Here is a 12,542-nt window from a genome sequence, read left to right on the forward strand (position 1 = left end):
TACTATTGGGAATACTAGAGAAAAATGTAAATAAAGAGGACACATATTTAATTATTCACGTGGTTATGGCAGCAAGGATACTATTTGCTCAAAAGTGGAAAGCAATGGAAGTACCGAGTGGGGAAGTACTAATAAAGAAAATTATGTATTGCACAGAACTAGATAGGATAACTAAAAGATTAAAAAATCAGGAAGAAACAGAATTTTATCGAATATGGCATAAATTTTATAGATGGAGGGAAAAAAAATGGAGGTCACAATAAAGAGATAAGTTAAGATAGGGAGCAGAAATATATAGTTTGTATATAAATATATTATATGTAATTAATGTACAATATGGACTGAGATGTCAGTCAAAGACGATTTACCATGTTCAATGTTTTTAATCCTTTTTTTTCTTTGTATTCAATAAAAACTTAAAAAAAAATTATGTTAACCAAGCAAGCATGGATATCAGACATCCAGAAGAAATATATTTATCCTTGATGAACTATCTCTAATGTTTCATTCCAATAAGAGACAGTTTGAGATGTCTGCCTGCTTTGCTGTTTAATTCTAAATATGTTCAAAAACAGGCTTTCAATAGCTATTCTAGCAATACACAGTTTTCCTAGCATAGCAATAGTCTGAAATAAGATATGCAATTAAAAGTATTCTTAGAAAAATTATAATGTACAAAGACAGTTGTAAGATATAAGGACAATTTATCTATGACTGTAGCTAGGACAAACATTTCTAAAAATGTTTCCAAACCACCATGCAATCTTTAGCTATTTATAGAGGTCACTCACACAAATATTTTATCCACCATTAAATAACCATCAGGAATGATGCATGTAAAATCCGCAGCATCAGCCTTTGCAAGACTGTCACACAATGAATTAGTTATCTATATGAATCCATGCTTAATTTGCAAGCTTTGATAGGATTGTAGTTGTGGTGTACATGATATTTGGTATGCTTTTCAGTGAATAGTATTTAATATTTTTCTAAATTAATCTGCTCACTGATCTGCCTCTGCTACTAGTAAAATACATTCCAGTTGCTTTAAACATTATTGATGATCATCTTTAACTCAACTGATTTCTCTTTCTTTAATCCAAGTTCCTCAGCATATATAAATGCTATCAGTTTCCTGTTCATTCTTTCTTAGTTGTCATTTTTGCACTGAATTAAAATCCATTTACATACCATAGTACATATTCTTTATTTTTACATTTTGAATAGGCTTCTTTCATAGGCAAAGTTTTCAATGACAGCATGCCATACATATTCAAATAATCCCTATTAGCTAACCTCTTGTGTTCAGGTAAAAGGATGGAGGCAAACCCAGGTCTGCTGCACAGTTTTGATATCTTGATTTCTCTGAATGACTTATTTAAAAACATTTTCATCTAATATTCATCTAATATGACTTTTGAGTTTATACTGGTATGACACTGCTAATGTTTTATATAGATTGAATCTAAAATCCAAAGATAAAATGATGTATTATTCACATGCATAAAGATCTATGTTAATGCCTAAATGGTATTAGTTTGAGTTCTATTACCCAAGAAATGGCTGGATACACATATTTTAACTACATTGACCAAATTGCTCTGGGAGATCTAAATTCAACTTATATGGCAAATTGTTTCTCAAAACTGATACTATTGAAAATATTTGCACTTTCTAGTTTTCTTTCAAGATCTGTGCAATAAATCCCAAGGTAGTTCCTTTTGTTATATGCTCCTGGCTACTTTCCTTTGTGACCAGAGGCAAGCTCACCTGACCAATAATCAGCCAAGACACAGTGAAGGCCTTTTGTTTTGTTTATTGCAATAAGCGGGGAGAGAAGTTCTCTCCAAAGTTCCAACCCAGAGATAGTTATTCACTGCAGTTTCCTTTTCATATTGGTACAGTTAGCATTTCATAATTTTGAGATTTTTATACTTATTTCTCTATATTGCAAAATGTTTAGACAGGAACATACAGCACATGTGTCTTTTTAAAGACTTTATTATAAAAGGTCCTTTGATTTCTTGGTTCTAATATGTTACAAAAGAATTCTGAAGAGTCTATTTTCTTGTTTTTACTTAATAATGAAATTTTCATTTCATATGAATGAAGACAGCTTCAAATCACCTTGTTTCTGTCAAATTTATCTTTAATTGTTAAGTAATATGTAATATTTTATGACATGTATGTGTGTGTGTGTGATTAACATGTATGACAAATTTTCTAGTGTGCTTCATATCCTAAATTCCATGATTTTTGATGTGGCCATTGGCAATATTATGCTACTTCCAATTTAGCCTATACTACTTTCTTAACAATATATGCCTTAAAATGTTGCTCAGTTAATTGAATTTGCTTCAGAATGTTTTTTTTTTCAAAACTTCTTATTCTTGGCATTTTGTTATTCTGTAAGAAACCAAAAAGTAATGTAATATTTTATTCTAAATCTTAATTTATCTCCAGTAGAAATAACAGTCTTATACTTTTAATGGCTAACACAAATTCACTGTATAATGTTTTGACTGGATATTGTTTAGCGAGAAATCAATATCAGTTGCATAAAAAATACTGTAACCAGGTCTTTGGTAAGTACTCGATAGGTAGGCAAAATGCCAAATCCAGTCTGAACATCTGGCTGACTGTGCGATGATTCATAATAATAATAATAATAGAGTTGGAGGGAAACTTAGAGATCTTCTAGTCCAACCCCCTGCTCAGGCAGGAAATCCTATACCATTTCAGACAAATGGTTGACCAGTCTCTTCTTAAAAACTTCCAGTGTTGGACCATTCACAACTTCTGGGGGCAGGTTGTTCCATTGATTAATTGTTCTGTCAGGAAATTTCTTCTTAGTTCTAGGTTGCTTCTTTCTAGAGTCTGAACATCTTTTTTATATCATGGTAACCAAAACTGGATGCAGTATTCCAAGTGTGGTCTTACAAAGGCATTATAAGGTGGTATTAACACTTCACATGATCTTGATTTTATCCCTCTGTTAATGCAGCCTAGCACTGTGTTGGCTTTTTTGGCAACTGCAGCACACTGTTGGCTCGTATTTAAGTGATTATCCACTAGGACTCCAAGATCCCTATCACAGTTACTATTGAGCAAGGTACTACCTAAAGTGTACCTGTGCATTTGGTTTTTCTTGCCTAAATGTAGAACCTTACTTTTTTCACCATTGAATTTCATTTTGTTAGATAGAGCTCAATGTTCAAGTCTATCAAGATCCTTCTTTATCTTAAGCCTATCTTCTGGAGTGTTGGCTATTCCTGCCAGCTTGGTGTCATCTACAAATTTGATGAGTTCCCCATCTATCCCCTCATCCAAATCATTAATGAAGAGCACTAGTCCCAGAACAGAGCCTTTTGGCCCCACTACATACCTCCCTCCATGTAGTATGCAGTTCCATTGAGGACCAGACGCTGAGTATGGCTGGTCAGCCAGCTATAAATCCATCTGGTGGTGATGCTGTCTCACCCATAGTTTTCTATCTTATCAAGTAGTAGGTTGTGGTCTACTTTATCAAATGCCTTACTGAAGTCCAAATAAATTATATCCACAGCATTCCTCTGGTCCACTAATTTTGTCACCTGGTCAAAGAATGCATTAAAATTTGTCTGGCATGATCTGTTTTTGACAAACCCATGTTGATTTTTGGTAATGACTTTGTTTGCCTCTAGATGTTCACTAATTCATTGCTTATCTTTTTCAGAATCACCCCAGGTATTGAGGTCAGACTGATAGGTCTGTAATTTCCTGGATCCATTTTTTTTTCCTTTTTTATTTAGTGATACCTTCTTGATATTTTTTTTCTATTATTTATTTATATTTCATATTTCTTAAGTCCCTGTTTCCCTCTTTATTATGCAAAAAGGAATAATAATAATAATAATAATAATAATAATAATACTAATAATAATAATAATAATAATAATAATACAAAAGATCAACTCCTAATAGACAAAATGATCTTGGAAAACTGCAAGAAAAGGAAGACCAACCTGAATGTGGCATGGATTGATTACAAAAAGGCATTTGACTCTGCCACATGACTGGATAATCAAGTGCCTAGAAATAACAGGAGTCAGTAGAAACATCAGAAAATTTGTGCAAAGATCAATGGCACAATGGAAGACACAGTTGCAGATCAATGGTGAGAGACTGGGAGAGGTTAATATCAAGAGAGGAATATTTCAAGGAGATTCATTGTCACCATTACTATTTGTTATTGCACTGTTTCCTCTGTCAACAATACTGAATAACTCAGGACATGGCTATCAAACATCAAAAACATCTACCAGACTATCCCATCTCCTTTACATGGATGATCTGAAGCTGTATGGAAAAACATCATCTGAAATAGAATCGCTGCTCAACACTGTCTGTATATATAGCCAAGATATTGTTATGGAGTTTGGCTTGGACAAATGTGCCACACTTACTATCAAACAAGGAAAAGTAGTGAAAACTGAAGGAATCAAGATGCCCCACGAAAATAACATTAAGAGTCTGGATGAGGAAGATTACTACAAATACTTAGGTATCCTTCAAGCTGACAACATCAAGCACACTGAAGTCAAGAAAAAGATTAGAGGTGAATACATCAAGAGAGTGAAGAAGATCTTAAAGTCCAAACTCAATGGAGGAAATACCATAAAGGCAATCAACACCTGGGCAATCCCAGTCATTAGGTACACAGCTGGAATAGTGGACTGGACTCAAGCAGAACTAAAAGCAATGGATAGGCAGACCAGAAAAATAATGACAATGAATCATGCCCTTCATCCACGCAGTGACATTGATAGACTTTATCTACCAAGGCAAATAGGTGGGCGTGGAATGCTACAAGTACATCAGATGGTTGAAGAAGAAAAAATGGCTTTGGAAGAATATCTGAAGAACAATGATGAAGATGCACTGAAATTAGTATATCAGGAAGGCTTACTAACTACTGGAGAGACCAAACTGGCCTACAAGAAAGACCAAATGAAGAACAGAATAGAGGCATGGGAAGACAAAGCACTACATGGCCAATACATGAAAAAAATAGCTGGGAAAGCAGATAATAATAAAACCTGGCAATGGCTAAGAGCAGGAAAATTGAAGAAAGAGACCGAGGGACTAATTCTGGTTGCACAAGACCAAGCCTTAAGGACAAATGCATATAAAGTCAAAATTGAGAAGACAGCAATAGACAGTAAGTGCCGCCTATGCAAAGAAGCTGAAGAAACAGTGGACCACTTGGTAAGCTGTTGCAAGAAGATTGCACAGACTGACTACAAGCAGCGGCATGACAAAGTAGCAACAATGGTGCATTGGAAGATCTGCAAAAAATATCATTTGCCTGTAAGCAAAAACTGGTGGGATCATAAAATAGAGAAAGTCATAGAAAATGATAAAATTAAACTGCTCTGGGACTTCAGAATTCAAACAGACAAGCACCTGCAACATAACATCCCAGACTTAACCATTGTCGATAAGAAAGACAAAAAAGTCTGGATAGTGGATGTGGCAGTGCCTGGAGACAGCAGAATAGATGAGAAAGAACTGGAGAAGATAACAAAATACAAAGACCTACAAATAGAAATAAAAAGACTGTGGCAAAAGCAAGCAAGGGTAGTACCAATAGTGATAGGCTCCTTTGTACAATTCCAAAACAACTGGAGCACCACTTGAACACTATTGGCATTGACAAATTCGCTATTAGTCAATTGCAAAAGGTGGCCTTACTAGGAACTGCTTCCATCCTGTGATGATACCTGTAATACCATCAAACATCCACATCTGCCTATCCCAGGTCCTGGGTAAGGACTCGATAGATAGACAAAATGCCAAATCCAGTCTGAACATCTGGCTGACTGTGTGATGATTTATTTATTTATTTTATTTATGAGACTTATATACCGCTTTAAGTGCAGGCACTCTCTAAGCGGTGTACACCAGTAAGCAATGCATATATATATATTTACATTGCCCCCAACAATCTGGGTCCTCATTTTACCTAACCCGGAAGGATGGAAGGCTGAGTCAACCTTGAGCCGGTGAGATTTCAACCGCTGACCTGCTGAACACAGTCAGCTAAAGTGGCCTGCAGTACTGCACTCTAACTGCTGCGCCACCTCGGCTCATAATAATAATGATGATGATCCATAATAATAATAAAGTTGGAAGGGACCTTGGAGGTCATCTAGTCTAACTCCCTGCTCAGGCAGGAAACCCTATACCATTTCAAACAAATGGCTGTCCAGTTTCTTCTTAAAAACTTCCAATATTGGAGCATTCACAATTTCTGGAGGCAGGTTGTTCCACTGATTAATTGTTCTAATTGTCAGGAAATTTCTCCTTAGTTGTAGGTTGCTTCTCTCCTTGATTAGTTTCCATCCATTGCTTCTTGTCCTGCCTTCAGGTGCTTTGGAGAATAGCTTGACTCCCTCTTCTCTGTGGCAGCCCCTGAGATATTGGAAGACTGCCATCATATCACTCCCTACTCGTCCTCTTCATTAAATTAGACATACCCAATTCCAGTAAGACTACATAGTTCATTGGCCATTTAAGGTTCCTTTATGTTCTTAAATATATCTGAGGAAATGGACTCTGATTTCTACATTGATGACCAAAGTTATGTTTTCTCCCTAGGTAGAAAGTAATTTTTAGGAATTAGGAACAGGTTTGTTAGAGCAGGGGTCATCAACACCTGGTACCAGTCTGCAGCGTGCCAGCAACCGGTCTGCACAAACAAGCAAAACCCCATCTGTGGGATGCAGGCAGCACACAAAACCATGCACTCTCTGGTTCGTGGAAAAACCTTTCTCCACAGAACTGGTCCCTGGTGCCCCAAAAGTTGGGGACCTCTGCGTTGGAGCATTAGGGTTGGTTCTTAAGAAAATTAAAGAACATCCTAAATTGCTCCTTTCTACACCATGACAGGTTTAAGCCCCATAAGGAAGCATCTATAATATTCACTGATGAAATTAATTAAAGAAAAGTTAAACAAAATCACATATCCTGTATGAGCCGAGGTGGCGCAGCAGTTAGAGTGCAGTACTGCAGGCCACTTTAGCTGACTGTGTTCAGCAGGTCAGTGGTTCAAATCTCACCGGCTCAAGGTTGACTCAGCCTTCCATCCTTCCGGGGTAGGTAAAATGAGGACCCAGATTGTTGAGGGCAATGTAAATATATATATACATTGCTTACTAATGTACACCGCTTAGAGAGTGCTTGCACTTAAAGCGGTATATAAGTCTCATAAATAAATAAATAAATAAATACCATGATGAGAATAAACTTTCATGCATATGATTATTTCTTGCAAGCCATATGTACCAATCAAATTGCTTAACACATTGAACACTTTTTGTACAAATTTCAAATTTCAAACTTGTTTTTAGTTGACATGTACACTTAATTTTTTTTGTTTTTTAAGCCTTTAATCATCCCCCTTTTTAATTTCTTCTTGCCAAATTATTTTCTTTATTAACTCTACCCACACATCATGCATGATGACTACACCTATATTTTCTTACACATTTTTTTAGAAGAAAGTAATTTTCACAAAGCTTCATCCTAAGTTAGAGTGCAGTACTGCAGGCCAATTTAGCTGACTGTGTTCAGCAGGTCAGCAGTTCAAATCTCACCGGCTCAAGGTTGACTCAGCCTTCCATCCTTCTGGGGTAGGTAAAATGAGGACACAGATTGTTGGGGGCAATGTAAATATATATATACATTGCTTACTGGTGTACACCACTTAGAGAATTGGTTCTCAACTTTTCTAATGCCGCGACCCCATAATACTGTTCCCCATGTTGTGGTGACCTCCAACCACTTATACATTACCGGGTGCCAGGGGCATGGCCAAAGAAAAGGGGGAAAAAATGGCAGACAGCCTTGTTTGGTGACCCCCGTGAAATGGTCGTTCGACCCCAAATGGGGTCCCGACCCACAGGTTGAGAACCACTGGCTTAGAGAGTGCTTGCATTTATAAGTCTCATAAATAAATAAATAAATAAATTTGGATCAGTAAATCAGTATGTTTTTGATTGATTGTTGGGTCAGAAAGCCAAATATACATAGCATTTATGTACTATTTACTAAAACAATTATATAAAAAGTAAGTTTTTTAAAAACTTTTGTACTAATTATTTCACTTTATCAAAGGTTATTGTTGTAATGAGTTATATAACCTTTTAGAAAGTAATGCTATTAGAATATAATTAGAGTTACATCTAATTGAAATGAGAGATTAGTAAGTGACATTTTCTTCTACAAAGTAAGAATTAGACTGCTTGTGTTGATTTGTCTGTATTTCAGTAACTGAAATAAATGTTGCATTAAGTATTTATATTATTCTCTATTGATAATTTGGAATTATGATATTGTGGAATTCAGGACCAAAGGAAAAATGTTCAGGTAATACAGATTAAAAGTATTCTAATATGATTCTTTCTGCTCATTTAAATCCAGTGCTTGGTCTACTCTCTTCCAGAGAGTATTTTGTTTGTAGAAAAACTTCTGACTATATTTTCCATTCCATTCTATAGTAAGATAATGTTGTATTGTTTCTAGAGGTAAAATATTTTTTTCTTCCAGGCAAGTTTATGTGCATGCGCCAATATTGTTATAATCTGGCCTACAGCTGCTATTTCCTGGTGTTCTGCAATTCAGATCTGCTTAGTTTTATATATAAGCAATTAGAGTATTAATAGGGATAATCACAATGACCTTCAATATCAAGCTGAATGTCATGTTTCTCAGCATAAGTTGCTAAGAGACATGAGCAGATTGATCCAATTATATACTTTGTCCTACTTATAGGTTTATGTAGGCATTTAACTGGATACTCTGGGAACAATTTAGAGAAAATTTGCCTCTTTTACTTTTAGAGCTTTAGTGAGTTTATTTTTAAAGCTTTATCACATCTGTTTTTCTGAAAGCCATGTCAAGGTGGCAAACTAAATCAATAATATTTAAAAGCCCCAATAAGCTTATTAAAAATATTAGTTAATGTAATAAACACAAAAGCTAAATCATATTATAGGTTTAATATGCTAATCTTTTATACACCAACTAAAACAAAAATATGACACCTAATCAAATTTAGGTGTCAGTTAACTGTGACCCCAGACATGAAAAGTGCTAAATGTATGGAACTTTTGGTGAGTTCCATGGTGAGCTAGAGGTCCCTATTGAAGTGAGATGACATTTATGGCTTATGAATAGACTTCAGAAACATGGTTTTGCAGTTGGTTTATAGTTAAGTGGCAGGGAGTTGAGGGGTACCATCTAAGCTTACAGAGGTAATGCAGCCTTTTATAAACAAAAGTTCAGCTGGGTCTTATTTCTTAATCATCTTTGGAATTATTTGTTATTGCTTTGAAAATGTTAAAATCCTTTGGAGCAGATTTTTTTTTTATTTCATTCACTGGGTGAATTTCCTTCTCCTTAGAGAAAATTTTAAATGCAAGTCTAAGACTTGGAAAATATTATTTTTTTAATAAACTGAAAAAGGGTATTTCGAATGTTGATGTTAAAATGTTACAAATGTATAGAATAAGGTTCCGTATAGATTTGGAATTTGATATTAACAATTAAAATCCCTCTGATAGGATTCTGGGTTCTTTGTAAAAAAAAACATGATATGATAGGACTTTGAAAGTTGGACACTAGAAAGAATGAAAAGAAAATAAAGATTACAATCGAAGGAGGAGAATATTTAACTTTGACTTGTTAAGAAAGAGTGGAGTAAAATATTGTAACAGTGGTAATTTTAGAGGATATTTTGAACAATGTATGAGCAACACGTCATAAGAATGATATGGAAAAAGGTGATATACTATATCTTCTTTAAAAGGCTGAATATCCTGTCAGTTGGTAGGTAATGCAAAAAGGATCCAAAGAATGGAAAATCCTACTGATTTTATGAAAATACATCTTCCTGCCATTGCTTAAGGAACATTGTAGGATTTACTTGTGCAAAATCCTTCCAGTACATCTTTGTTTTTGGAAGGAGAAGAGAACACTCATGAATGAGGTTCTACCTGTGGTGTTTGTTATGGCAACTATTCTTAAAGCTCACATTATGCTGCTTTTAGACATGTTTATGGTTTTGTTATTGATTGTTTTATTGAATAGTTTGGGCAGCTGCAGAGAAAATAGCATTAGAAAATACATGGAAACAGCACATCAAAATGCTTAGACTTCACTGCTATGCAGATGAGCTAATTTCTTCTTGAAAATTCCACAACAAAATGAAATGCCAGAAAGCTGCATTTTCATTTCATGCATCTGTCAGTTCTATTGTAATATTTCAATGGAAAACAAATTCACATTTGAAGGTATCTTACCTTATAACTGTAATTCACATCTGGAGAAGTACTGCCCCTGGGAGTAATCAGTAACAAATCTGAATTCACATTGCTCAACTCAGAGAGAAAGAGAGAAAAAGAGAAAGAGAGAGAGAGAGAGAGAAAATGAGAGAGGGGGGGGACATTTTTACTTGTCTGCAATGGTAACTTTAATGCCATCAACATCTGCTTATCCTGGGTCCTTGAGAAATATTCACTCGGGGGATAAAAATGCCAAGTTCAGTCTAAACATCTGGCTTTGTGACAAACCATAATAATAGTCCCTTATGGAGATAATGACAGAACCCTGTAAAAATGTAAGATTTTTTTTCTAAGAGGTACAGGAAAATGCTTCATGCCTGCAAACATCTTTTTAGAACTGAATACAAAGCTGTAGACAACCCTAATTATTTTCTTTGCTCTGCAACTTTCCTTTCTTGGGCATCTCATTTGAACATGAATTTGTATCCACCTAAAGTCCAGAAGTTTTAAATGAAACAGATTATATAGATCCATTTCAGCCTCGATTCAACTCTAGGTTTGAGACTGACACAGCTTTGTTGCTCTACCCAGATGCTATATCTTGGAGTATATCCATTGATTCTGTTGCCCTTTTAGAAATATTTAATATAATGCATCATTTTGGATTGCTTTAGAAGGACAATTTTACTTAAGCTGATGTGCAAAGTTTCTCTTTTTATGATGAAATGAAATATACTTCAGTTATTTCCAAGTTCTCAGTAGAATTAAATCTTAGTGTTCCACTAAGTTCCACTAAGCTTCAAAGCTCTCAAGACCAAGGAACCTCCAATATCAGTTTGCCCACTTCCTAATATCTAAAGGGAAATCCCTTTTCTATTGCCAACTACATGAAGTATATTTGATTAAAGCAAAGAAAGACTTTCTCAGTGCTGCACCTGGACTTTGGAATTCCCCATTTCAGGAAATTAGATTGGCAACCCCTCTGACAGTGCTTCATTATCAAATAAAATATTTTTTTTAAAAAAATATTCATTCCACTAGCTGAACAATTTCCTGCTTTTTATTTTTCTTTTTTAAACTTTTTTTTCTTTGAAACATTCTAAATATTGCATTTATATTAAAAGTTGTAAAACATTCAGTGTGATGCATATACATTGAAAAAGTGGGATAGAAATAGTTTTGATAGTCTTAGACCATTAAAACATGTATTTGGGATTATTGCTGAATTATCTGTGCCATGCATTTGATTTTTTTTCCATCACAGGAAAATGGAGAGGAGAAAGAAGTCATAGCATCTCTCTCCCAAGGGCTAATATATATCCTCATTAAATCAGTGATTCACTTTTCCAATTTACTTAACTTCTTTTTTGACTTTGATTATCTATCTTGGGACTTCCTTTTTTCACATATTATGTTGACTTCTCTAAAAGAATATATGTGGAATATGTCCTTATATGTATGTATGTGGACTGCTTGGGCTGCTTGCACATTAGGCAGCTATGCTGACCCCTAGGCTACAGGCTCTTTTTCACTTTATCAGCTGTATCAAGAAGGGAAGAGACAGGGTAGGAGATATGTCTTGAGTGTTTTTTGATGCACCCTGTCGGCCCAAATATGTATCAGCCCAGTCTAGGGCTATCAACAGGCAGCAGTCACTATGCGACATCATAAATGATAATACAGCTACCTAACGTGCAAGCACCAGGTTCGAATCTCAGAAGGGTATGGGTGGCTGATGAGAGCTAATTAGCTCGAAATAGCTATATCAGTCTCCCTTTAACTCTTTGTTAGCAGTCCAAAAATTTAGCGTATAAATGATGTAGCAGTAGCGACTGCTGCCTGTGGATAGCCCTAGACTGAGCTGATACAGGCAAAATATTTCTTATTCCCATATTTGGGCCAACAGCTTGCATTAAACAAAAACACTCAAGACATATCTCATATCTCCTCCCATATCTCTTCCCTCCCTGATACAGATATATATTATGTGTACATTTAATGCAACTATTAATGCAATCTGCAGAGAACACTAGCAGTATGAGAATCTCCTGTGAAAATTATTGTTTATTTTTTCAAGAGCCAAAATAAAATAGCTGCTATGCTAGATTGCTAGTTGTTTATTTTTAATCTTCATGTGAATGTTAAATTATAATGACAACAATTTCAGTACAACCTATGAAAATGTTTTTGAAAACTAATTTTCTTATATTAGTGGAA

At 35.2% G+C, this 12,542-nt stretch overlaps 1 protein-coding gene across 4 annotated transcripts in view; it reads left to right on the top strand.

Annotated features, from left to right (window-relative positions):
- Window positions 1–12,542, top strand: part of FSTL5 (follistatin like 5) — a 353,800-nt gene that overhangs the window by 235,208 nt on the left and 106,050 nt on the right. The window lies entirely within an intron of this gene.

The sequence above is a fragment of the Crotalus tigris genome, unplaced genomic scaffold, assembly GCF_016545835.1.
Source record: "Crotalus tigris isolate CLP2741 ecotype Arizona unplaced genomic scaffold, ASM1654583v1 scf7180000024400.591365, whole genome shotgun sequence".
Classification (NCBI taxonomy): domain Eukaryota; kingdom Metazoa; phylum Chordata; class Lepidosauria; order Squamata; family Viperidae; genus Crotalus; species Crotalus tigris.